A 23887-nucleotide genomic window follows, 5' to 3' on the forward strand; every position below is an offset into this window, starting at 1 on the left:
TAATAAAAAGCCATCCATAATACAGATGGAAAGAATCATAGAACCATAAAGGTTGGAGAAGCTCTCTAAACACATCCAGTCCAACCCTGAACCTAACACTGCCTGATACACCCTTGGCCCTAAGGGCCACATGCGCGAGATCTTTGAGCACTTACAGGTATGAGGACTCCACTGCTTCCCTCAGCAGCCTGTTCCAATGCCTGATCACTCAGAGAAGAAATTGTACCTAATTCAAATCTAAACCTTCCCTGGCATAACTTGAGGCCATTTTGTCTTGTTCTATCACTTGGGAGAAGAAGCCAACCTGCACCTCACTATACCCTCCTTTCAAGCAGAAGCAGAGAGTAACAAGGTCTCCCCTAAGCCTCCCTTTTTCCAGACTAGGCCTATAAGTCAAGATAAGGACAGAGAGAAATCACTCATCAAATAGTCATGGGAAAACAAGCTCAAATTAAATATATTAATTGAATTTATTGCTAGCAAAATCAGAGCAGGATAATTAGAAGTAAAATAAGACATTAAAACATCTTCCCCTCACCCCTCTCTCCTTCCCATCTCTACCTCCTCTCCCAGCACTGTGGAGAGACAGGGAATAGGGGCTACGGTCAGTTCATCACCTGTGGTTTCTCCTGCTGCTGAGGGAGGATTCCTTGCCCTGCTCTACCATGGGGTCCCTCCCACAGGAGACAGTTCTCCATGAACTTTTCCAATGTGAGTCCATCCATGGGCAACAGTACTCCCCAGTCTGCTGCAGCGTGGGTCACTCTTCCACAGGGTGCAATCCTTCAAGGACAGGCTGCTCCAGCCTGGGCTCCTCTCTCCACAGGGCTCCCACAGGTCCCAGCCTCCTCTCAGGCATCCACCTGCTCCAGTGTGGGCTCCTCCCTGGGCTGCAGGTGGATCTCTGCATCCCCCATGGACCCCAGGGGCTGTGAGGCACAGCTGGCTCACCATGGTCTGCACCAGCTCATCATGGGCTGCAGGGAAATCCCAGCTCCAGCTCCTGGAGGACCTCCTGCCCCTCCTGGATTGGCCTTGGTGTCTGCAGAATTTCTGCAGAAGAACAGGTTCTTCTCACATGTTCTCACCCCACTGTTCTCTGACCACAATTAAAACTGCATACTAACTTAATTTTCTTCTTAAGTCTGTTATCACAGAGGTTTTATCACAATTTCTAATTGGCCCAGCCTTGGCCAGTGGCACATCTGTCTTTGGAACCACTAGGCTCTGCTGGACATGGAAGAAGCTTCCAGCAACTTCTTCCAGAAGCCAACCCTGTAGCCAACTTCCACTACCAAAGCTTGGCCATGCAAACCCAATATAACAAATTAGAACGGATTATGACCTTTTAATAACCTAACTTTTTTCTGCATGAAAGAGAAACTTTCAGTTTCAAATTTATTTTGACATCTTGGAAGGATGAAGTAATGTAACTTTCTGAAAGAAATCTTAAAACTTGATTAACTTCTGAAGCTGTAAATAACAAACACTGCTAACTTGTGTTCTATGGAGCTGTAAATAATCTTTTAAAATGTATATTAAAACATCTCTAATTACATGACAGAACTCAAAGTATCTTTGGTCATGTATCTGCCACCTGGTCTTGATATCTTGGGATTGGAAAATTCAGATAAAACTGGATTAAGATAGACTGGGGTAAAGTAACATTTTAGGAATTTTAACAGCTGTGCAGTGAGGAAATATGACTTTTTTTCACTCATTATAAGATCTTTCACCCTTGGAAATTTCATAACAGGTGGTTATATCCTCTTAGAAGCAGATACAAGATTATATGGGAATGGTATAATAGTGGTTTGCAATCTAAAAAGTCTTGAATTCTCAGTAGTCCAACTCTAAGTACTTATAAATAAAAGCTTATCAGTGTCTTTGAAATCACACAGGTGTCTGCATATCCAGAATGAGTTGCTTTGTTTCATGCATAAAAAGAAGCATTAATAATTAAAAAAAAATAAAAACTATGTAAAATCCAGAACAATTTCTGAGGTACAGGATTCAAATATCTCTAGAAGAGAAAACTATCAATTTGCAAACATTGGTAAGAAAAACAGTTTGTAAAAAGAAGCTGGAAATCTGATAATTTTTTCCATCTAGCTGATCAAGAGTTTTTTGGTTTGTGTTTGGTTTTTCTCATAAAGCTCCATAAGTACTCAAAATTCTCCTCTAAAATGATGGAATGGTTAAAAGAGTAATGGAATGTAGAGAACAGAAAGCTTAATGACAACTGTCTCCATAATGGAGAGCTAAGTAAGTTCTTCAGGTGTTCTTTTGACATTTTAATTGGGAAGGATGTTTCATTAGACATAATTTGAATATACCCATGAATATTAAAAATTCCCATAAAAAAAAATTCTAATATTGGGGAAAAACACTTTGAGAAAGAGAATAAAATCTGAATGAAAATAGACTTGGTGAGAAATCAGAGTTAATTTTTGAAATCTTAAAAAAAAATATGGACTCTTCATTAAATAGGCAGAGAATGAGGTTTAATGTAGTAAAATGCACAAAAGAAACCCCAGTAGAAATTTAGAACACAGTGACCATAAAGGCTACAGGACAGTGGTACAAAAGAAATGTAACACAAGAGCTTATTGGCTCTGGCCAATAAGCACCAGAGCTGCTGGCTCAGTCTCTGTCCAGATGGGATGGAAAAGAGAATCAGAAGAGTAAAAGTTAGAAAACTCATGGCTTGAGATAAAGACAATTTGATAAGTAAAGCAAAAACCACATGAGCAAAATAACAACAAAGTAAACAAAGCAAAACAAGGAATTCCTTCACCATTCCCCATTGCCAGGTGTTCAGCCATCCCTAGAAAAACAGGACTCCATCACATCTAATGGTGTTTTTGGAAGACAAACATAATTGCCCTGAACATTCCCCCCTTCCCTCTACTTCACCCTCCCTGGTGAGATGTTGTGAGAAGCAGGAAAGGCCTTGGTGCTGAGTAAGTACTGCTCAGCAGTGACTAAAATACCCCTGTGTTGTCAACACTGTTTTCAACACAAACCCAAACCACAGCCCATACTAGCTACTATGAAGAAAATTAACTTTATGACAGCCAAAACCAGCACAATCACTATTAAAATGTCAAGTGGACAGAGGAAAAGGGAGAAGGAGTCTAAAAGACAAAAATTCATGTATCCAATACTCAAAAGAAAACTTGTTCCATGACAACAGTATTTACCCTTAACATATATGTATAGATATAAGGAAGTACATTCATATTAAAAAACTACTATTGCACAAAAAATAAAGATATTGATGTGACAGCAAAACAGAATATATCACATTCCTATTACTATTAGAATATGTCAGAAATAATACCTGCAGTTCCCAGGGAAATTTAAGGCTGAAGGCCATTATCTTGTTCTGAGAGAACATTCTTCCTCCAGGTGGAAAAAATCTTCTGAGGAATTTGAATACTCCTTCACTCCTGACACTAATGATATTGCTACAGAACATGGCTAACAGCTCTGCTAATAGAAGATCAGCCATGGGGTTTTGTGTCATTTCAGCTTTATAATTCTAAGAAAAATATATTTATTCCTATTAATGTATATTATAGGAATCAGATAGACTAACCACTCATATTATAACACAGTTCCAGCAGTGAAATTCTATATTAATTTCTTCAAAAAAAATGAAAAGAGAAAAGAGAAGAAGAAGAAAAGGGAAAGGAAAGGAAAGGAAAGGAAAGGAAAGGAAAGGAAAGGAAAGGAAAGGAAAGGAAAGGAAAGGAAAGGAAAGGAAAGGAAAGGAGCTATAAAACAGTATGAAGAAGACCAGGTTCACAAGTATTTCATAATACACCATGTGACCTTTAATATGCTGCTGAGGAAGACTGCAAGGGAGGGAGGCAAGCAACACTGGTTCAAGATAATAGATGCTTCTGCAAGCTGTTTTTTCTGGGGGGTAGGTTTCTTTCTGTAGAGCATGACATGAAAAGAAACAGTTTACTGACAAATTATAGATGCAGATTCTGTGAGAGACATTTTCTGTCTTTTCTTTCTCTATTTTCACTTCTGTATAGTGATTACTTTTGTTTTCTTTGGTACCTTGTTAACTTCTCAAAGAAAAATGTTCCAGTGTTTTTTGTAGGAAAATAAAAGTAGAACAAAGACTAATAAGTATGTTTTACCATTATATAAACACAAAGTTAATAAAATAAAATAAAATTAAATAAATTAAAATAATAAAATAAATATAAACTCATTCAACCAGCTTTTCCAGGTCTTCTACTTTACGTGCAAGCTGTACTGCCACACAAAGTTCCACATTCATGTGAAGCAAATTGTGGAAAATATTAAAATAGGTAATGTTAAAAAAACCATCCAATTTTGTGCTACATGATTCCTACAAAAGCATGGATAAACCAGTACTGATCAATAGAGAATCCTTTCAGTTTTACTATTAATAAGGGAGAATGTACAATCTAAAGCACAAGGAAGTGGTGTTTCCTTCCTCCATCCATATTGGTTTCTCTTAGAAGAGAGAGAAAAAAAAGATAAAATGGGAAAAAATTAAGGCATCATGGGAACTTCCCAGCTCCTGCAGGATCTGTGGTTTTTTTGCCCATATTACAACCTGCCACGGCTTCCATCACCTGGTTTGCCTAGCTGAAGCACATTATGACTGCACATGCAGCCTGAATAATTTGAATTATTCATGGATCTAGGCACCAAGGGACATCACAAAGTGCCTGAACCACAAAATCTAGCTGTATCTAAATAAAATGCAATTATGTGTTAGAAACTGGAGGATCCCCATTTGCATTGTAATGACTCAAATATATCTATAGAGTGTATTGTCTACGGATGAATTAATCCAAGGTTAAAAGAAGTACAACAATAAATTGGTTTAAGGAAAAGGATTCTTTTTAACCAATGTTTTTTTGCTAATTTGCTACAAGTATCTGAATCAAAGGCAAAGTTTTGGTTTTGGCTTAAGTATCCAGAATAAAAAAAATTCTCAAAATTTGAAACTTTCCACTTGACAGTTTCAAAATAATTTTTCTTAATATATGATTTTCACTTTTACTCTTCTGATACTCTCCTCCATCCAACTAGGGGTTGGATGGAGGAGAGTATCAGAAGAGTAAAACAAGATTGAACAAGGTTGAACAAGATGCTATGCTGGGTTTAGTTGCCTACCAGGGTTGATTCACAAGATCTGTGAGGAACCCCTTAATACTAGTTCAACTCGATTTAAAATTATTAAACATAGAACTAGAGAAAACTGAGCAATACATAACCTAAAATGTATTTTGTCCACTTCAACTGTTGTCTATACTAACTAGAATGAATCAACACCTGAGGATGTAGATTCTATTCTATTAGTTCAGACAAAGCACTTCACTTCTAAATAGTTGATGGAAGATAACATAGATGTATTTCATATGAGAAAATCATGTGTCAATATTAAAAATCATACATGACAGATTATGGTAAATTTCTTCATAAATACTCAGACATCAAGCAGACACACAGTAAGAATATTTTCAAGACAGCAGGAAACAATGTTTATTGACAATGGCTGTATTTCTCTTGTCAAAAGGGAATAATCTTCAGTTTAGAAGCATCCAGTATGATCAAACGTGGAGTGTAGCCTGAGGCTTTAACAGATTTCTGCAATTGTCTTCCTTACAGTGTTCAACTAAAAATCAATACTGAAAGAAATCTACTCAAGTTTGCATTTACTGCAAGCACAGAAAGAATGTGGAATTCCTATCCATGTATTAATTAAATGTGATGGCAAGCTTTCGTGTCATAGTGAAGTATAGTGAAGTGACTATAAGAGCATTAGTAAATTGTTATTATTCCTTCTACTTCTTTCATGGATTTTTTTTTCTAATTTATGAACAAGATGCTTTAACATTTCAGAAATATACAGATAAAGAACTTAGTACATTTCCCTGGAGCTGTCCTCACCAGAGCAGGACAGAATTAATACTTGCCCATGGCACACTCATGTATGAGGGCTGGGTATGTGGTCCAATATGTGAAACATATGGCCCATTTGGGCTTACAAGCCTTTCAGTATTTATATCAACCCACCAAATCATATTCATGTCAAATGCTAGCTGTCCAGAGTCTCTTTGTGCTGGCACTTACAAAAGAGATAAATAAATTGTGAATGATGTAGGATTGAATCTAGTTTAAATCAGATAGTCTGATACACTGAAAAGAAGGAGTAATTAAAAAAATCTGGTTCTCTTCTTGAAATTATTTTAAACTGCATAGAAGACCTTCCTTTAGCAGTGAAGGGAAAAACAAAAGAGTTGTTTCCCTGAGCAAAGTAAATACCTTCAGCTGTGCAAATAGGCTTCCCTCTTTTACTGAATCTCCTGAGGGATTTGGGTAGTTGGACATTGGGAGGACTATAATGCAAATACTTTGGCATGCAAATCTGCTCAGCTTAGCTGATCCTGGTGTGCCTGTGATGTTCCCATGTCCATATTCAGCTGAGCGACTATTTAGCTAATTGTATGCACAAGAACTCCACCAAAACTGTGGCCATTAACATGCTTAGTCTGCCAGATGTTATTAGTTTTAGAAAGCATGTGTTATGACCTAAGACCAAAGCCACCAAAGAAAAGAAGCGGATTCGCTTTTGCTGCCGGCTTCAAACCTCCAGTGATCTCAGTGCAGCTGTGACAACTTATCCCAGTGGCCAAATTACTTTTCACGTAAGACTAAAACTCAGCTCAAATACTGAATCCCCGTATTAATATCATCATCACAAGTGAGTGGTGTTATGTTACTACTTACTTATTGCACAACATCTGATCATTTTTAACTTTCCGTCCTGACCTCTTTCTTATCCTGAATCATTTGGAAATGTCACTGTAGAATAGGTAACCTTCTTTATAGCACTGATCTAAAGTCAGTCCAGATGGTGCCAGCTAGCAGTTAGTAACTATTTGTTAGTTTGCAGGAAATAAATGAATGCCACAGCTGCTGATCCCAACCACCAGCAAGCCAGTGCTCACATCACACAAGAAATGCACTAGAAAACCAGAAAGCATAAGTAGCACCTCATTGGAAGTCCTGGCACAAAGACCAAAGGCTGCACATGAAAGGGACATGTTTGAAGAAATAAGATATAGACAGCTTACCCTGTCCCATACTTTCTGTGAAATGAAATTTCTTCCTAATTATTGCAACAATATTCCAGGACTGTGACAGTGTGGTAACCACAGCCCATAGACTCCAACCTGGGTTTGATGAACAGTGGCACATTTCAGCAGTGTCCCTGTTCCAACCCCTATCATAAGTAATTTCCTTCCATAAAGCCATTAAAATGAGAGGAAAGACTACTTATCTCTCCCCCTTTCAGTCTCAGATAAGCAAACAGCTTTAATGTTTGAAAACAGTTTATTAAATGCTGTTACCCACACAGCTTAATAAACACATTGAGAGCATTTCCCTGAGGAGGCTGGGAATTAAAGCACACCTGGCCTTTACTCAGCCTCCTCAGCATTCTGATAGCAAGAGAGATTAACAAGTCAACATTTCTTCACAGCAAAATCCTGTTTGCCATATATTTAATCAATTGATCCAGTTCTAAATCCTCTGTTACATCTTTTCCCTCCTTTGTGATTCAGTAAAACTCCTACAACGATTTGAATTTTCAGCGTCCCAGTTTTAAATACTTTTTATTTTTCCTTTTTCTTTGTAGAAATGAGCACTCTTACTACTCTATGTTATTGCAAATGAGAAGCACATGTTCCTGTTTGAGCTCTTAAGATAAACAGAGGGAACCTACCAGGTCTGCCGATCAAAGCTTATAGAGGGAAAATATCTTATAATTTAGACTTTTTTTTTACAGATAGAAGCTCTGCAAATGGCATATCCAGCAAAAAGGGGGGGTCATTATCCAGAAAGACTTATAGAAAATTTTAAAAAAAGGACAAAAGGTTTTATCAAATTGTTACTGAAAAATGTAAAATGTAAAAAAAAAAAGTTTTCTGCTGAGATTTTTTTCACTAACTGAAACTTGTGCTGAAAAAAGCACCTTTAATACTGAGGTGAAACATCGAAGCTGAGTATTAAATAACACGTGAAGTTAAATATCATGAAGAAGATACTGCAAAGACAATATTTAAAAATTGAGTAGAGCCAGGAAAGAGCTTGCAGTGCTTATATCTACTATTCTTAACATTTTATTGAGCAAATTCCTGCAGTGCCAGTCCTCTCCAATAGGAAAGAAGATAGAAATAAAGAGCCAATAAGTGTGTATGCATGACCACAGATGCACACGTACGTGTTATATAGGTAACTGTGTTAATGAAGAGATAGTTTAGTTTACACTAAAATCAAAATATGTATGAAGTTCTATCTATTATCTCAAATATAAATTTGACTTCAGTCTTAGTGAGAGTGAATGTTTTTCTACTTTTTTTTCCTGAGAATTTAAGGAACTTTTTTCTCTGCTTAAAAACTTGCCTTTCTGGAGCCAAATGAAACTTTCTGTTTTCCTTTTTCTTCATATTCTCATACTCAGTACACTGCACAGCCTTGTGAAAGAAATTGCAAGACATTATGGACTACTTCTGTGTTAGCAAGACACTGGTAATACCACATGCCATCTTGTCACACGTCTAAATAATGCTGTCACTCAACTGTCTTGCTGCATAGAAAAGATAAATGACTGAGTAAAAAAAACTCTCCTGGTAAAGTCTTACCTTGACAACATGGGAAAGAAAACAATGTGAAAAGAGAACATTATCACTGAATTAGATGGTGTTCTGGTGTCACCAGCCTCTCCACTCTTTGTACTCATCCTTAGACGAAGTTGTGGTAAAGCCAAAAAATCTTTCCAAGTTCTGTATTTCTTTATGACAGGGCATTATGAAGCCTTTGTTTCTCATTATGATGGAACTGAATAGAAAACACAAAGAAAATGGGTGTCAGTTTCTCTCTCATGTATTTGTTTGCAAGAAAGACTCAAATGTGCCTTGGAAGCATGAGTCCACAGCTCCTCTTGTGCAAAGATTTCTAAAATTCTATAGAAAGAAGCACAGTGTCCAATTTGTCACTTTCTTTGGAAAAAAAAAGTCATTGAAAAATATAATTCAACTTAGTATGACAGATTTGAAAATATTCTGTACACATCTACATTTTTCTTCTATGACACAATCACTGATCAATGGCTTCCTTCGAACTCTTCCTGATGGAAGCAAATCCTTGGCCTAGATTTTTCCCGTCTTCCAAATGTGTATTTAAGATGTAAACCTTCTATAAACTACTCGGGTTTAATTTATTATTGCTGTTTTCAATGTTGACTCCTGACGTGCCTCCATGAACTTGAATTTCAAAAAAAAGCTGAGGAACACAAAGAGAAAGTTTATTTTATTAGGTACAGTAGATTCAAGCTGATTTTAGTGGATATTTGATAGGTTTTCCACAACTGAAAGACCCCTTTTAGCAAGTTCCACATTTTCATGTAGACATCCTGGAATTCCTTCACTATGCTGAGATGTCCAGTTAAAGGCTGGAGGACTATATCAATAGGTGTATACCAATTTTTGTTCCTATATCCTTCTAAACAATGTGCCTTCTTATACTGTTCCTGTTTCTCAGATGACTCTTTCAGTGTCTACGTGTCAATATCCAGATAAAACATTTAAAAAGCAAACAGTTAGGGAGATGTTCAGCCGACACCTATCTTCTCACCATCTAGCAGCATTGGAAAAGCTCTACAAGACTGGCTATTTACTTCTCTGTAAATCATGGGGCAGAATAAAACTGAAATAGCAGTAATAACTGTCTTGTAAACTTTTGAGAACAATCAAGATAAAACATGTACCCAATGTAAACATGACCAAATATGGCCAAACATACATCTGCTTAGAACTGAGATGCTTTTTGAAAGTACATCCAGTCCCAGTTAATTCTTTCTCATATCTTTGGGTTTGCTAGGTTCTGTAGAAAGGAAGTAGTTGGCCATCCCCATATCAGAAATCTTCTCTAATTAGAGACCAAAGGCAAAGGTTTTCTGTGAAAACAAAGCACAAACAGTGAAAGGATTTGTCAAAGATTTCACAGTCTATTAATATCGGACTAAGGTATAGAACACCAATATTTTATTATAAATTTAGCTGGTTCTAGATGACAGCTTATCTGACAGCTGTGTAATAAGCACACATTTTTTACCAGCGGTTGAATGTCCAGATTGAGAGTTACTTATGGCTTATTTTGAAGGTCATAAGAGATGTTAATTGAAAAAAAAAAAACCAAAAAAACCAACCAAACAAAAAAAACCCCAAACAACAACAAAAAACCCCAAAACAAAACAACAAAAAAACCACCAAAAAACACACACAAAAAAACCCAAACAGTTAGATTCTATGGAGTAAAAATCTATATATTACTTGGGTTGAGAATTTTTCCTGGAGAGAGTCTTGATGGTAACTCTAAGTTATGGTTTTAATATAGTTCTAACCCAAAGACCCATTGTACATTATCTCATCTTTCAATATTTTACTGCTTTAAATATTATGAATTTGACCATAAATATAGAGCAAATCAGACATAAATCTAAGACTATAGGAAAAAAAACTCCAGGAACATAAGTTTTTATAGATTTTTTCAATGTGGTATTTTGCCTTTGCATAGCAAAATGTCTGGAATATATAAAATTAATAGAGACAAAAAATGATAACAAAATTTCCCCCTCCTCTCCTCCTGCAAACTGATTTCTCCCACAAAGAAATGCATAAGTAATAATATTGATTATTTGTTATCTATTCAGCAACACGTTTCTCTGTCAACAAAATATAAACCATATATAAAACCAGAAAATATGAGTCACATGAGGACTAGGTGTAGCAATTCAGGCTTGCCAGGTTAGTGGTAGTGTAGCTGAGTACAAGGGAAATTGTGCTTTCAGCTTCACTGATTTCAGCTGACATCACAAAAATTTCTCTAGCATTAGAGAAAATTTACAGTGCATCTAAGAAAAAACCTATTTGTGTTTGTATTTTTTTTCCCCTATGGTATTTTTACTACCCATGTAAAACACAAACCATTAACATGACCAAAAATTTCTAAAAGAAAAGTCATCTCTCATAGTATTTTATGCACTATCACATATGTACTTAGAAAGAAAAGGTGAGACATCTCACTCCACTTATTTACTTCACCTTAAATCCCCAGGACAGAATAGTGCTAATGTGTATGAGAAAACCAGGATAAAAAACAGACAAAAATCTGAAATGTTCTTGTGTACTTGGCTATTTTATCAGAAAAAAAAAATGCACTTGTTCTATGGTTTTGCAGAGGATGTGGCATTTCTAGATATAACTAACAATACTTAACAATTGTTGTTAGTACAACCTTATTTAGTCCCCTGCTTCCTCCTTAAATAGATCAGACTTGCTTAAATTATGAAAGAATTTGAGACATCCAAAACCCAGTGATGTTGAATGACCCCACAACAGTATTCATACTTAGCAGAGGTCTTCCTGTGTTCTCTTATCTATTTTGGCCCCTCCAGCCCTTCTTTTGTTCTCATAGCTGTATGGATTATGTTTTATAAATTATGACAGGCTACCAATAGAAAATCAGTCAGCCAGGAAGGGCATCACCTCTTCTGACTGCAAAACTCAGATTACTTTGGCAGCTTCATTATCGTCTCCATCTAATCCCACCTAAGAAAGAAAACTTTAGTTTTGCATTTTCCCTGTCCCTGTCTTGGCAATATTTCAAATTTATGCTTGACTTGCTAATTGAAATAAGTTAGTAAGATCTCTGGATGATCACATGGAGGATACTATCTATCAAAAACTAACATCATGTGCCTCACTCTTTGGCTTAATGTCATTATTATAATTATTATTGCTATTAGGGCAACAAGAAATAAAGAGTGTTGATCTGTATGTAATTGTTTTATGAGCACCTGGAGAGACACTGAAGGATATCATGCAAGCCCATGACTTATTCTTCAGCATAAGAAATCTGCAATCTGGGAAAGAAAATAAGGCAAGGGAGAAAACCAAGAAAAAAAAAATGAAGATAATGAAAGCTGGTACTGGCTCACAATCCCAAGTTTTAATTTTTTTTCCCTTCTGTACTCTGTATTACCCAGACCACACTTAAATGAAAAAAAAAATCTGAAATTTTTAGTGGCAACTAATAAAATCTACTTAAGCAAATATCCACTGTTGTAAAATGTCAAGTTAACATACAACTGGTATCACTAGAACTTTATTTTCTGTTTGAAAATGAATAACAGTACATATATTTCCTCCCATTCATTTGGGCAGCTTTTTTATCAGATTAAAAAATTCTCAGCTTTGATCTGTCATTTACTTTCTCTAACATTTTATGACATTAGTTGCTTTTTTTTTTGCTGCAGTAGAACTACTGGCCAAGTATTGTTCTGATTGCAGGAGACTATGTGATATCCAGTGAAAATCTGTCAGTAGAGTAGGCTGCCCTAAATGCTTTCTGAAAATATGTTTGAACTTTCCCATCATTTTTGCAGAATCAGTTTTGACCCTGTTCGCTGGAGAACAACAGGATGGCAATTGAGAAGGAAATATCCAAACCTAATCTTTCTGGTGTTCTTAATCTGGGCTGACATAGTTCTACAGGAAGCAGGGTAAGCCCATTGCTGGAGTTTTGGAAAGCACACAATAAAATCAGAACTACAAGGAAAAACAACACAAGCTTTTACTAAAAACTATATTGTAGTCAATGACATGTTAGGCAAAAATTAAAGATGATTTCACTTGTTTTTTTAACACCAAAAATCATCATCTTACACATCTGTTGCCAGACAAAAATACATCATATAATAGCAAAAATAATATGCAAAATACAGGTTATCTAAGGACATTCACATTTTTTCTTATTAAAGAATGAAAAATCAGAAATTTTATTGACATTTTTACAGTTGTCATTACTGAGCTACTTTGAGTTCTTTTATGTGTTGCTTAATGATTGAAAATATATGACATTCAGTCTTTGCTAGCTAATCTTCATGCGATGTATAAATCACAAGGTGTTTTGGTTTGTTTTTTTTTTTGTAGGTATGATTAAATAATGGTGTATGCCCTTCTAAAGGGACCATTTGTATGTTTTAATTAAAAGTTATTTTCATCAATATTCATACATGAAATACTAGAAACCATTCTCTTCATAATTAAAATAGCTACAACTTGCTCTCAAGAAAGTCTGTATAAATTAAATGGAAAAAGTTAGGGAGCATAACAGCAGTAAATTCTATTTTGAATAATATACATAAAATATTTTGGAAAATATCAGTCTTCTAATGTGTTTATTAGAACAAGTATACAGAAAAGACTTGAAACATCACTGAAATTAGATAAATGAAATTAGAATTTATTGAAATTAGAGAAAACAGCAAAATAATACTTGCTTGAAGGAGAAGTTTATGTAAAATAGCAACATAAGAATATAAATCAAGCCAAAATCTCAAAACCACCCTCTCCAGTTGCTTTCAGAATATTTTTAAGTACACACTGCATCTGTACTGCAAATGTCACAATAATGCCTGAGGATGTTCCTCTAATTGAAAGTGCTTAATTCCTTCACTTCACATTACTGAAATTAAGGATAGTTATATTGAGTAACTGTTGTGAATGTGTCTTATTGATGTCAGTGCAGCAGTGAGAAAAGATTAGATGGACAAAGAGGTCCTAACCACCTCTTAAGCAACTAAGTCCATATTTAGATTGGAGAAATGCTTGAAATCCCCCACTCAATTACCAAATAACCTTAGAAGGTTCCTTCCTAGGAGTTTACATTTCTAATCACTGCTATGTTTAAATTACCTAAGTCTTTATAAGCCTAAGCAATTCAGCACCAGACTTATCAGGCATTTTGGAAAAGACTATTTCAATGAAGATATATTTAGGTTTACTGAGTACTTCCAGGAAGCTTAACTTGGAAGGCATACATGACAGGTTTTCTCTGATTGACTCAAAAACTCCAGGAAGAAAGAAATTTTTGTAACCAGTAGTCAAGCATACAGAACATGGAACAAGATATAAGAATGATACTCAAAAATGGCATTTTCTATTGAATGTATCTCTCATCTCACAGAGCTATGTGCACATCTCCTGATTATTATCTGTCCCAATGCATAAGTCTCTCTGTTTCCCTTCAAGAAGACTTATTTTTTTATTAATATTCTGTAAAGTATTCACTGAATAACAGAAAGACAGAAAGATAGACTTGATAGTTTGGGAACTGGATCAGTCAGTGTAGCCCTGGTTTCCAACTCCTGCTTCACCTCCAAAGAATCCGGCTTAATCTGTTGAGAAGCAACCCCAGTTAATGCTGGTAATTGATCCAGGGTGCAACGAGTTATAATTCTGACAAGCAAAGTTGATCTAATTTCCTCTCAGCTTTGCAATTTCCTCCCTTTTCCTATCCTATTTTCTCTTGGTTGTCACAATGACAAGGCAATTCCATGGGATGTTAAAGTCTGGAAATGCAATTTACTCAAATGGCTTCAATGTGAAACTAATGTAGCCTTTTGGTGCCATGGGATGTGAAAGGAAGTCATCTTCTTCTAGGCAATCCTCTTCCCTAGCTGTTTAACACCAGTTTACTCATTTTCAAAGTTTTGCTTTTTCTTTCAATGGGAGGGCAGGAGTTAACTCAATTTTATCACACTTTTTCTATTACTATTATAATATTCTCATAAAAAACATTATGAAACTTGAAGGACTTTGACCACATAAGAATTTAGCAATATATGTTCACATGTGGTAACAACTGCACTATATTCAGCTGACAATTTAAAACAATTCATTGGGCAATGATTTGCATCTACCTTCCATGCACACTGAATTCATTGTTGTCAGGAAGAAATTATATCTTAAGAACGTTCATTTTAGAGGGAATTGCATGTGGCATACAGCAATGCTGGAAATCCTTTGAGAATGTCCCTATTGCTTCAGTATACACACATTGCTTTATATCATGTGGGATAGCTCCTGATTCTTCCCCACAGTGAAGTTCATGCAGCACAATAATGATTTTGCTTATGAGCACATGTTGATGACCAGGGAGATAAATTCAATACAATGAGTTTTTCAAATTGTGGTTAGCTCCTGAAACAGCTATTAAAGCTTGCCTGCTCTGAATTTCACTCCAGTGATTTATTTCCTTTTCACTAAACGATCATTGGACTAACCAACAATTTCTCTTGTCATTTGTTCAAGTCAGACTAAAATTCCTACCACAGTTACCAATGCTATGGTTCATAGTCTGACGCCATAGGATGTTTATTGATGTTGTCTTTCACATGTCCTGAGGTGGTTTTAGTGGGATGAGAAAATCCCTGACTGAGAATGCTTCAATCTCCGAAAGAATAAAGAAACACACACAGAAAGACATGACTTATTTATACCTGGAAGAAAGACAATTCCCATCTTAATCCAAGATTGGCTTCTTGCTTTACCTTATCTATACTGCCTTTGATTTAAGCTCTAGTAAAAATCTAGAGGAATTGCCATTCTTATATTAGTTATTAGAGATTAAATTAAAAAAAAACCAAAAAAACAAAACAAAAAAAACTACCAAAACCAAAAACAACAACCAAAAAAAATCAAAAACCAAGCAAAGAACCCCCCAAAACAAACAAAGCAAAACAAAACCAAACCGAACTAAACTAAGCCAAACCAAATCCCCAAAGAATTAAAAAATAACCCAAACTAACTTGTAGAGAAATATATGGGATCATTAAAACAACATGCCTGCATAGTACCATTGTGAAACTGATTTAACTCATTCAAATGAATTTAATTTCATTTTATAATAATTTTTAAATGCTTTGTATGTCACAGCTATATAATCTTCCCCAAACAGAAAATATAAACCTGACTTTTAATTTAGTCTTCCAGTATTTAAAATAAGAGCTCTACTTAAAACTAAAATTATAGGCATAATAGTTCATGGGATCTAGCCAACTCCATATAGTTAAAGTACCATGGGACTCAGAGTGACTAGTTAGTAAATTAATAAACCTTCATGAAGTGAGAACCACAGAGAAAATTGTGTAAACGGAATAACTACCAAAGAAAGCAAAAAAATCCAGCAATGACATGTTCAACTTATGCAAATTTACATATGTAAATTTCCCTAGGTAACAGTCTCTTCAGCTACAAATTTTTTATAATAACAGCATGTCAAGCAGGTCTCATATCTGCAAAGGAAGATTTTAAACCTGCTAACTTTTGAACATAAAAAGAATGGAAAGAACCCTGCTGCCACCCTTCTCTAGTTTTTTCCTTCCCTCTTTTCAAATTTGACATTCAAAATTTGGAAATTAATTTACTTCAATATATTTAGGGTTTATTTTAATATTTCCCCTGAATTTAGAGTTTTAGCAGAAAAGTGTATGGTAGCAACAGCAAATCGTATGATTCCTTTCAACAGCTGGATCACCTGACTCCAAGCTGGAGAAGTGTGTCCAGGTGGCCAAGAAGGCCAACAGTCTTCTGTTTGTATCAGAAATTATGCGGTCAGCAAGAGTGATTGACCACCTGAAGTCAGCATTATTGAGGTCACACCTTGAATAATATGTTCATTTTGGGGGTTCTCCTTACAAGGAAGATATTGAGGTGCTGGACTGTGTCCAGGATGGGCAATGACGCTAGTGAGGAGTCTAAAGAACAAGTCTTGAAATCCACATCTGAGGGAGCTGGAGTTTAGCTGGAAGAAGTCTTAGGAGAGAACTTACAGCTCTCTACAGCTATCTGAAAGGAGGTTTTAATGATATGGGGGTCAGTTTCTTTTCCTAGGAATCAAGTAATGGGGAAAAGATATCAAAATTGAACTTGAGGACATTTAGATTGTATATTGGGAAAAATTTCTTCACAGTAAGGGTTGTCAAGCATTGGAAAGGGCTTCCCTGTAGTGGTGGGGCCACCATCCCTGAAGGTGATGTTTTCCATACAAGACATACAGACATAGCACATGGGGACATGGTTTAGTGGTGGATTTGGCAGTGTTGGGTTAATGGTTGCACCTGATGAACGTAAAGGTCATTTCTGACCTAACCAATTATATGATTATGATTCAAGACTTCAGGGTAAGACAAAGAAAGAAATTTATAAATAGAATCTGTCATTCAATTGATAAACCAATCCCTCTTTTCCCATGCTGGGCACAAATGTTGGTCTCCATGTTCAATTTCAGTGCATACTTCCTTTGCAAAGAAAGTAACTGAAATTAATTATTAAAAAATTATTATTTTGAGATTAAAAATAAATAATCTCAAGAATTACTGAAACTAATGCAATGAATTCTGTTCATCTTGCTATTTGAGACCTCACAGCAGAAAGAGGAAGAAGTGGAAAGACCTATTTTAGTTTGCCTCTTCCTTTCATTTTGCTAATATTTTCCCCCAGGTGAACCTTTGTCAATTAGAGATAGTCAGAGTAGTAGCATCTCTGCCTTTGCAGCCTTTTCTCCAAGGATAACACAAACATTAATGAACAGGTCTCAAGGCTGTCCCCTGACTGCCATACACTCCTCTCTTTATGAGGAGTAATGCTAAAGCCCCTTTCTGTGCTACATGACAAAGTAGACTGTGTAGGTCTTGTACTCTGGATTACAGAGGTGCATTCTAGAATTTACAACTTTAATGTTTCTGAGATCAAATGCTTCATATTTTGCCAGAAGTAAGAAATCTGAGTCCCCAGACCTGTCCTCTGAAAGAATTTTATTCTTTCTCTCAAGTATAGATGAAGGCTGAGCAGGAAAGACAAAAGATTTCCAGTCTGATGTTCTGAATGAACACTGCATAATAGTTGGAAGTTTGAGCACAAACTGGGGGTTACATAATGTGGGCTGTACTGAGCATAACAACTTCCTTTTCAGTTCTGTTGATCTATGACTTTAAGCAAATCACCTTCAAATCTAAGCCCCTCTAGAGAAATGAACTAAGTTATATCCTTCAGTTGAAGGAGCTTAGGTCAAAAGTAAGTAGTACTATTATTATAACATTGCAGGCTGACCTGTAAAGGTGAAGAGAGAAAGTAGGTAGAATTTCTTGAATTTTCTTACTCTCTGAAACCCAGATGGCAGCCTAAAAACACTTGACTTCTGAACTACTGACTTCAAGTATTATTAGCAGCCCTTTGGCCTCCCATTAAACTGTAGCCTGAAGACTTCACATTGTTAAGTGAAAAATAAGTGCTCCACTCCAAGCTAGATCAGCCATGATATAAATATGAAGAAAAAGAAGAGGGGAAAAAGGAAAGAAAATGAAAGCTGCTGTTGCAGAGGAGTGAGAGTGTGGCTGTTCCACAAGTCAAGACAAGCAAAGGACCCAAGAATCACTGCAGGATAGGTGGAACTACAGACAACCAAGCTAGTATGTAGGCTCAGAGTCCATCCAGGAAAACCTGTCAGTAATCTACAGCAGCAGAAATAGGAGTAGACTCAGGCTGACCTACGACAATGCTCAGGCTACCCTGGGTGTCCAGCCCTGAGCTGACATGGAGATCCAGATCCAGGGTAGAATGTGTGCATGGGTAAGGATCCTGTGAGGCTAGTCAAGGCAGGTTCTATGGGTGTTCTAAGGCCCTTGAAAACTGAGAATAAAATTTCTATATGTGACTTGAAAGAAGGCATTTGTATTCTGTAGTTGTGCAGAAGTATTGGCTGAAAAGTACAGAACAGCCTGCACCAGGAGATGGATGTCCTGTGCAGGGACCCAGATGTATCAGAGCACAGGTAACTTTCTCCAGCTCCTCTACCCTCACTGCCTGATTGGAAGGAAAAACTGCATTAGTTGGGAAGTTCTAACACATATTAAGTCTATCTATAAGAAAGTGACTAAATAATTAAGGATTTCTATATTATTATAGAAATCTTATAGGCTTCCTCTGATACCTACAAGAAATAATATGTTCCTCAATATTCCTGTGTCTGAATGAACATTATTTTTCATAATGGTTTCTATTATTGTCTCTTTAAACTTTAGATAAAGGTTTCAAAAATTCTGTAGCTTATACTCTGAACTGGGAATATTAATTATTCTTTAGGGTCCTCTTACAAAAATGCATCTAGTCACACGAATTCAGATAACTTGTGAAGTTGGTATTTTTTCTAACATGAACAGGGTTTGTCTTGAGATGCAGACCTCATTTTTGACATCTTTGAAACTTGATGCAATTTTGGTCATTCTTTCTTTAAACTTCAATTGATTTTTACTTTTGGTTATAGACCCAGCCATTTACCATTTTTTCAGTCAGTAGTGCATTACTCCAAAGACCCAATTTATATTAATACTTGAGGCATCTTCAGCCATGAATATCAGGAGTGGTCTCAGTAATCCAGACAATTTATAAGCCTATTGGCAAAAGGATTTATATGCTCCCAGGCTTTCCCATTAAAACACTGATGGCAGGTTTTAATCAGGAAAATATGTGTATATATATCTATATCATGTAATTGCAATTCCCTCAAGAACTCCTTTGTATTTGCACAGTCTCACTACTAACATTACAATAGCTAAGGGTCTGCCTGTCACTATTTCCATTGTAAAAACCTGCTCTATTCCCATAATAAAGGGGCAATAACTCAGTCATAAAAAACCACATGGTGCTGAAACATAAATCACTACTAGAAGTAGATCCTGATTCAATTAAATAGTTTAACTGAACTCACTTTAAAGAATGATTGGGCAAACAGTTTGGATGGAGAAAGCACGAAAAAGGGCTAATTCAAGCATAGCATGTTGTCTTCATCTGTTGAAGGTCACACACCTAGTCTTTTTCAGGTATTTGTAATGCCCTTTTCTTTTTCTTGACTTCGAATTTGATTCTAGCCTCCTTGTAGAAAGGGAGTTGGGATACTGAAATCTGTGGAGATTAGGAAAGAAACTATGTATTTGCATTTGTAGAGGACCTCTCATCAAGGTCTTAAATACAGATGATTGAAAGTGATTAGAAATGAGTAAAAATGGTGGATTATTAAAAAGAAATGTACAATGTAAAAATAGATTTGAAAGGACCATAAAAATATTGTTGAGACATTGCAAGTAGATATATCTCAACTGATTATTCAAAAGACAAAGTAGCTGGGCAAAGGTACTGTTAGCAAGAAATTTAAATGTCTTGAGAGCTTCATGTGCCTTGTACCTTTATTATTTAAATCAAGACTGAGATTTTGGCTGATAGTTTATTAAGTAGTCTCAAAAAACATTCACTAATCAGACTAAAAATCATAAGAGAACCAAAGACTTTGCCCGTATCACTGCAAGCTCCTCAACTAATAATTCTTTAAAGCTTTGATGAATTTTTTTGAATATTGTTCAACAGATGAAATTGCTTCTGCTATTCTAGGGAGACTACTTAAAGCTCCTTAAACTTCAGCCTTATGAAATGGTGTCTAACACTGAGCCTACAATTTATTTGTCTGTTATGTATTGAACTGTTCCTGTTTGTGTTTTCTCTTAACACTGCCCAGATCAAAACACATCATTCCCACATCTTACTACTGTCCATTATTCTAAGAAATAAAAGTGGTTATTACAGACCTACTTAAGACATGCACATCTTGGAAGCATGTGCCTTTGTTGAATAACCCACAGATGGATTGCATCTCAGCAGCATATAGAATTATATGGAATTTACTCTATCTGTGATGAAGAGTTAGGAGGGATGAGGTAGAGGAAAGGAGTTCCATGGAAAGCTTTCTACATGTCTCCCTAATTAACTTTACTGAATTAAAGTGCTGTAGTTGCACTTGTTTAAATTGTTCTTATAACTGTTCTTATAGTCAATAATAACTCCTAGCTCACCACCTGCAAGCACACACGGTCCCAACAATTAAGGATTTTATTCCTTTTACTGGTTGTGTACAGAGTATAAAAGCTTTGAATAAAACTAATGCCAAGAAAATAAGTAACCTCCTCTCTCTAGGCAACTGTACTTTCAGAGTCAGTGGAAACTATCAACAGTATATATAGAAGAGGAGAATTATGCTATGTGTTCCCTGTTCCTGGCAATCTTAACCCTTTAATTATTTGGTTTATATTCATCCATAAAGGTAGTTAGAAAAAGATATGCTTTTAATTCCCCTGCATTCCTTCTAGTTAGCAATCAGTTGGTAATGCCTATGCTTTCTTTGCCTGCTTTCATTTGCACTGTGGTCTCAGCCTTCAAATATTCAACATTACAAATTGATTTCACACTGACATGTCACTCAGACAGTGCGAAAAGATGTGAAGCTCAAATTAAATCACTTACGCTGAATACCCTGACTTTTTCTAGGTATAAGTTTCAGTTTCATACTGTTGCTGCAATGTAGCTGGTGGTGTGTTAATATCATATATTCCAGCTATTAAGATTTAACATGCATAGCAGGGTTTTTATGGATGAGGGGTTTTGTACAAAATATGAGGCATTTTAAGGCACCTGCTCTGGCATTTCAAGAAATATTCCCTGAAAAGTAATGAAATACACCCACAGTAAGCTACTAAAAAAATATCTAAGTCTCTATGCTGACCTACTCTCTACTGAGTGAGAGTACTGGACTTGCCTGAGAAATAATATGGGATGGGATATTTCAATGTAAAATAAAATGCTTAGCAGTCTTATCCACACGTAGATAAGAAAAATCATACACATAAGTCTAAACACACCCTCCTTAGTTTCTGCTCCAAAGACATTGAATAACCATTTTACAAATTGCAGTCTAAGTACCAAATTCTTTAGCTGCTTTAGAAAGTGATTTAAAGTTTGATATTCCACCCATTCATATACTCTATATGGAATTTTAATAATAAAAAGAAATTTTTATTGAGTGAAGATAGGTGAACCACAGAAGCTCCCCTCTTAATTCCTATTCCACCTGCCCACACGTTAGATTTCTGGGATCATCTGACTCTGATAATCCTTGTCTAGCTGAAAGACCATAAATTTTCATTCTGTGTATTACAAGCAGTGATATATGAATGTCATCTTTTCAGTTGATATTGAAAAATCTGTGTGTTTATCTTCTGAATCCATGGCAACTCAGAGTTTATTAAATTAAGGCTAGGAAGCACAACAGTGAAGTGTGTAAACTATGAACATTATTGATAGCTTCTGCACTGTATTCAGATAGTACAGACTGAACCCCCACGTTCTCCCTTGCAATGAGCTGAGTCAATTAAAGAGAATCTCAGATTGATGATTCACAGATTTGAAAGCCAGAAGGCAGTAGCATTTTAGGGCAGTGTTTAGTCTGTCCTCTTGCATAACACATGGCCTGAGATTGTCTTGTATCTTTTTCCTACTTGTTACAAATAGTGTCTTGAGTAGAAATATCCCTACTCGAGTTAAATAATTTGGAGATTAATAGATCCACTACAATATTTTTTATATTCATATAATATAATTTTGATGTATAATATTTTTTTAAAATATAAAGATATTCCCAGCTTTTCTGGTCTGCAATGCTCTAGTGATCTCAATTGATGTACAGTTATCAAATCTTGACAAATACCTTCATAAACTTATCCCCAGCTTGGAAATCTCTAACATTTTTGGGTCAAAAAGCAGAATACATCATAGGACAGAGGACATAGGAAATTGCACGAGGTTCCAAATAGAGTGAACTTTCAGTCCCTATTTGAATTTTAATGGTATTAGAGGCACCTGGAAGAATCTTGATATTTGTATTTCATTTACTCTGTGTTCCCTATAATGTTTTGAATCTGTTCTTCAGCCTCAATTTCCTCTTTCGCTTTCCCAGCACATACATCACTGAGAGATGTTTACATTCTTAAGTGGTATCATAGAGTCCTTGCAAATGGAAGACCCAGAAAAATACTGACAGGCTAAGAAAAGTTACTGTTTCTCTCTTCTTTTCTCCTCTTTCCCTCCCTTCTGCTCTTCAGGATTAAAAGGTTAAGTACTGATATAATTTTACAAATTGGGTGTAAAGAAATTTTCAGTCCAACAACAGGTGCTTCATTGGCTCCACTCTTCCATTTCAGGCTCTTTTTTCCTTCTTCCAAAGAACTTTCTACATGCTGCTTTGCTTAATCATTTAGTAATAGGCAAATGAGATGCAAATTATTTTACACACTCACTGCTTTTCCATCTGTGTTTCCAATTTAAGGGGGTAGGAATGGCAGGGGAAGACAAAACTAACAGGCTGTGCCGATGCTATTCAATTAAAGAAGACCAGGAACAGTTCTGGCCATGCTGGATTTTTGTCCAAACTTGTGACTAACCTTCTCTTGGACACATTTTTCTTAGAGAAAACAAGACAAAGAGGCATGTAACAGCCTGCTGAGGTTCACTAGACACTGGAGGGTACCCCTACCCACAACATAAACAAGCCCACCCACCATCTCATCTTGACTTGCACTAAGTAACCTTGAAACCTAGAACCAGTAAGGGTCCCCAGAAGAAAAGAACAATGTAATTTCTCACAAGTTTCAGCAGGAGCCACACGCAACTAATCTGAACACAATGAACTCATTGCGGTGTTAAAGCAAAGGGCAATGTTCATTACACTCTGACCTGCTCTCTCACTCACACTCTGAAATATTTTAGGCAGAGTCAAAATCAGAAAGACAAGTATTTACATTACATTATTAATATTGTTTTTCTAAATTCTGGGTAATTCTGAAGAGCATGCAAACAGAAAATGAAGGACATTTATATACAGAAATCTAGATGGAGTATCCTCTGCTTAGCTGTTCTTGAAATGCCCGCTTTTCTGAGTCCTTTAACAAAAAATGCTTTTATAAATTTTTCCTCCAGTCACATATGATATATGGAAAATCATTAAATTCCTGTCTTTGTTGAAAGACTCTTTATTTGATTCAGTCCTATGAACATCCTATAACATGATAAAGCACCAATCCTATCTCAACTTTGTTTTCATA

The 23887-nt window shown here is 36.0% G+C and overlaps 2 long non-coding RNA genes across 3 annotated transcripts in view; one reads left to right on the plus strand and one right to left on the minus strand.

Annotated features, from left to right (window-relative positions):
* Nucleotides 1–8892, minus strand: part of LOC143694235 (uncharacterized) — a 52173-nt gene extending 43281 nt beyond the window's left edge. For both annotated transcript variants that reach the window (XR_013182583.1, XR_013182584.1), the window contains exon 1: nt 8703–8892. This is a non-coding gene — a long non-coding RNA (uncharacterized LOC143694235). The remainder of the gene's footprint in view (nt 1–8702) is intronic.
* LOC143694402 (uncharacterized) overlaps nt 1–23887 on the plus strand; it is a 149250-nt gene that overhangs the window by 48946 nt on the left and 76417 nt on the right. The window contains exon 2 of the long non-coding RNA XR_013182866.1: nt 12506–12622. This is a non-coding gene — a long non-coding RNA (uncharacterized LOC143694402). The remainder of the gene's footprint in view (nt 1–12505; nt 12623–23887) is intronic.

The sequence above is a fragment of the Agelaius phoeniceus genome, chromosome 6, assembly GCF_051311805.1.
Source record: "Agelaius phoeniceus isolate bAgePho1 chromosome 6, bAgePho1.hap1, whole genome shotgun sequence".
NCBI classification, from domain to species: Eukaryota; Metazoa; Chordata; class Aves; order Passeriformes; family Icteridae; genus Agelaius; species Agelaius phoeniceus.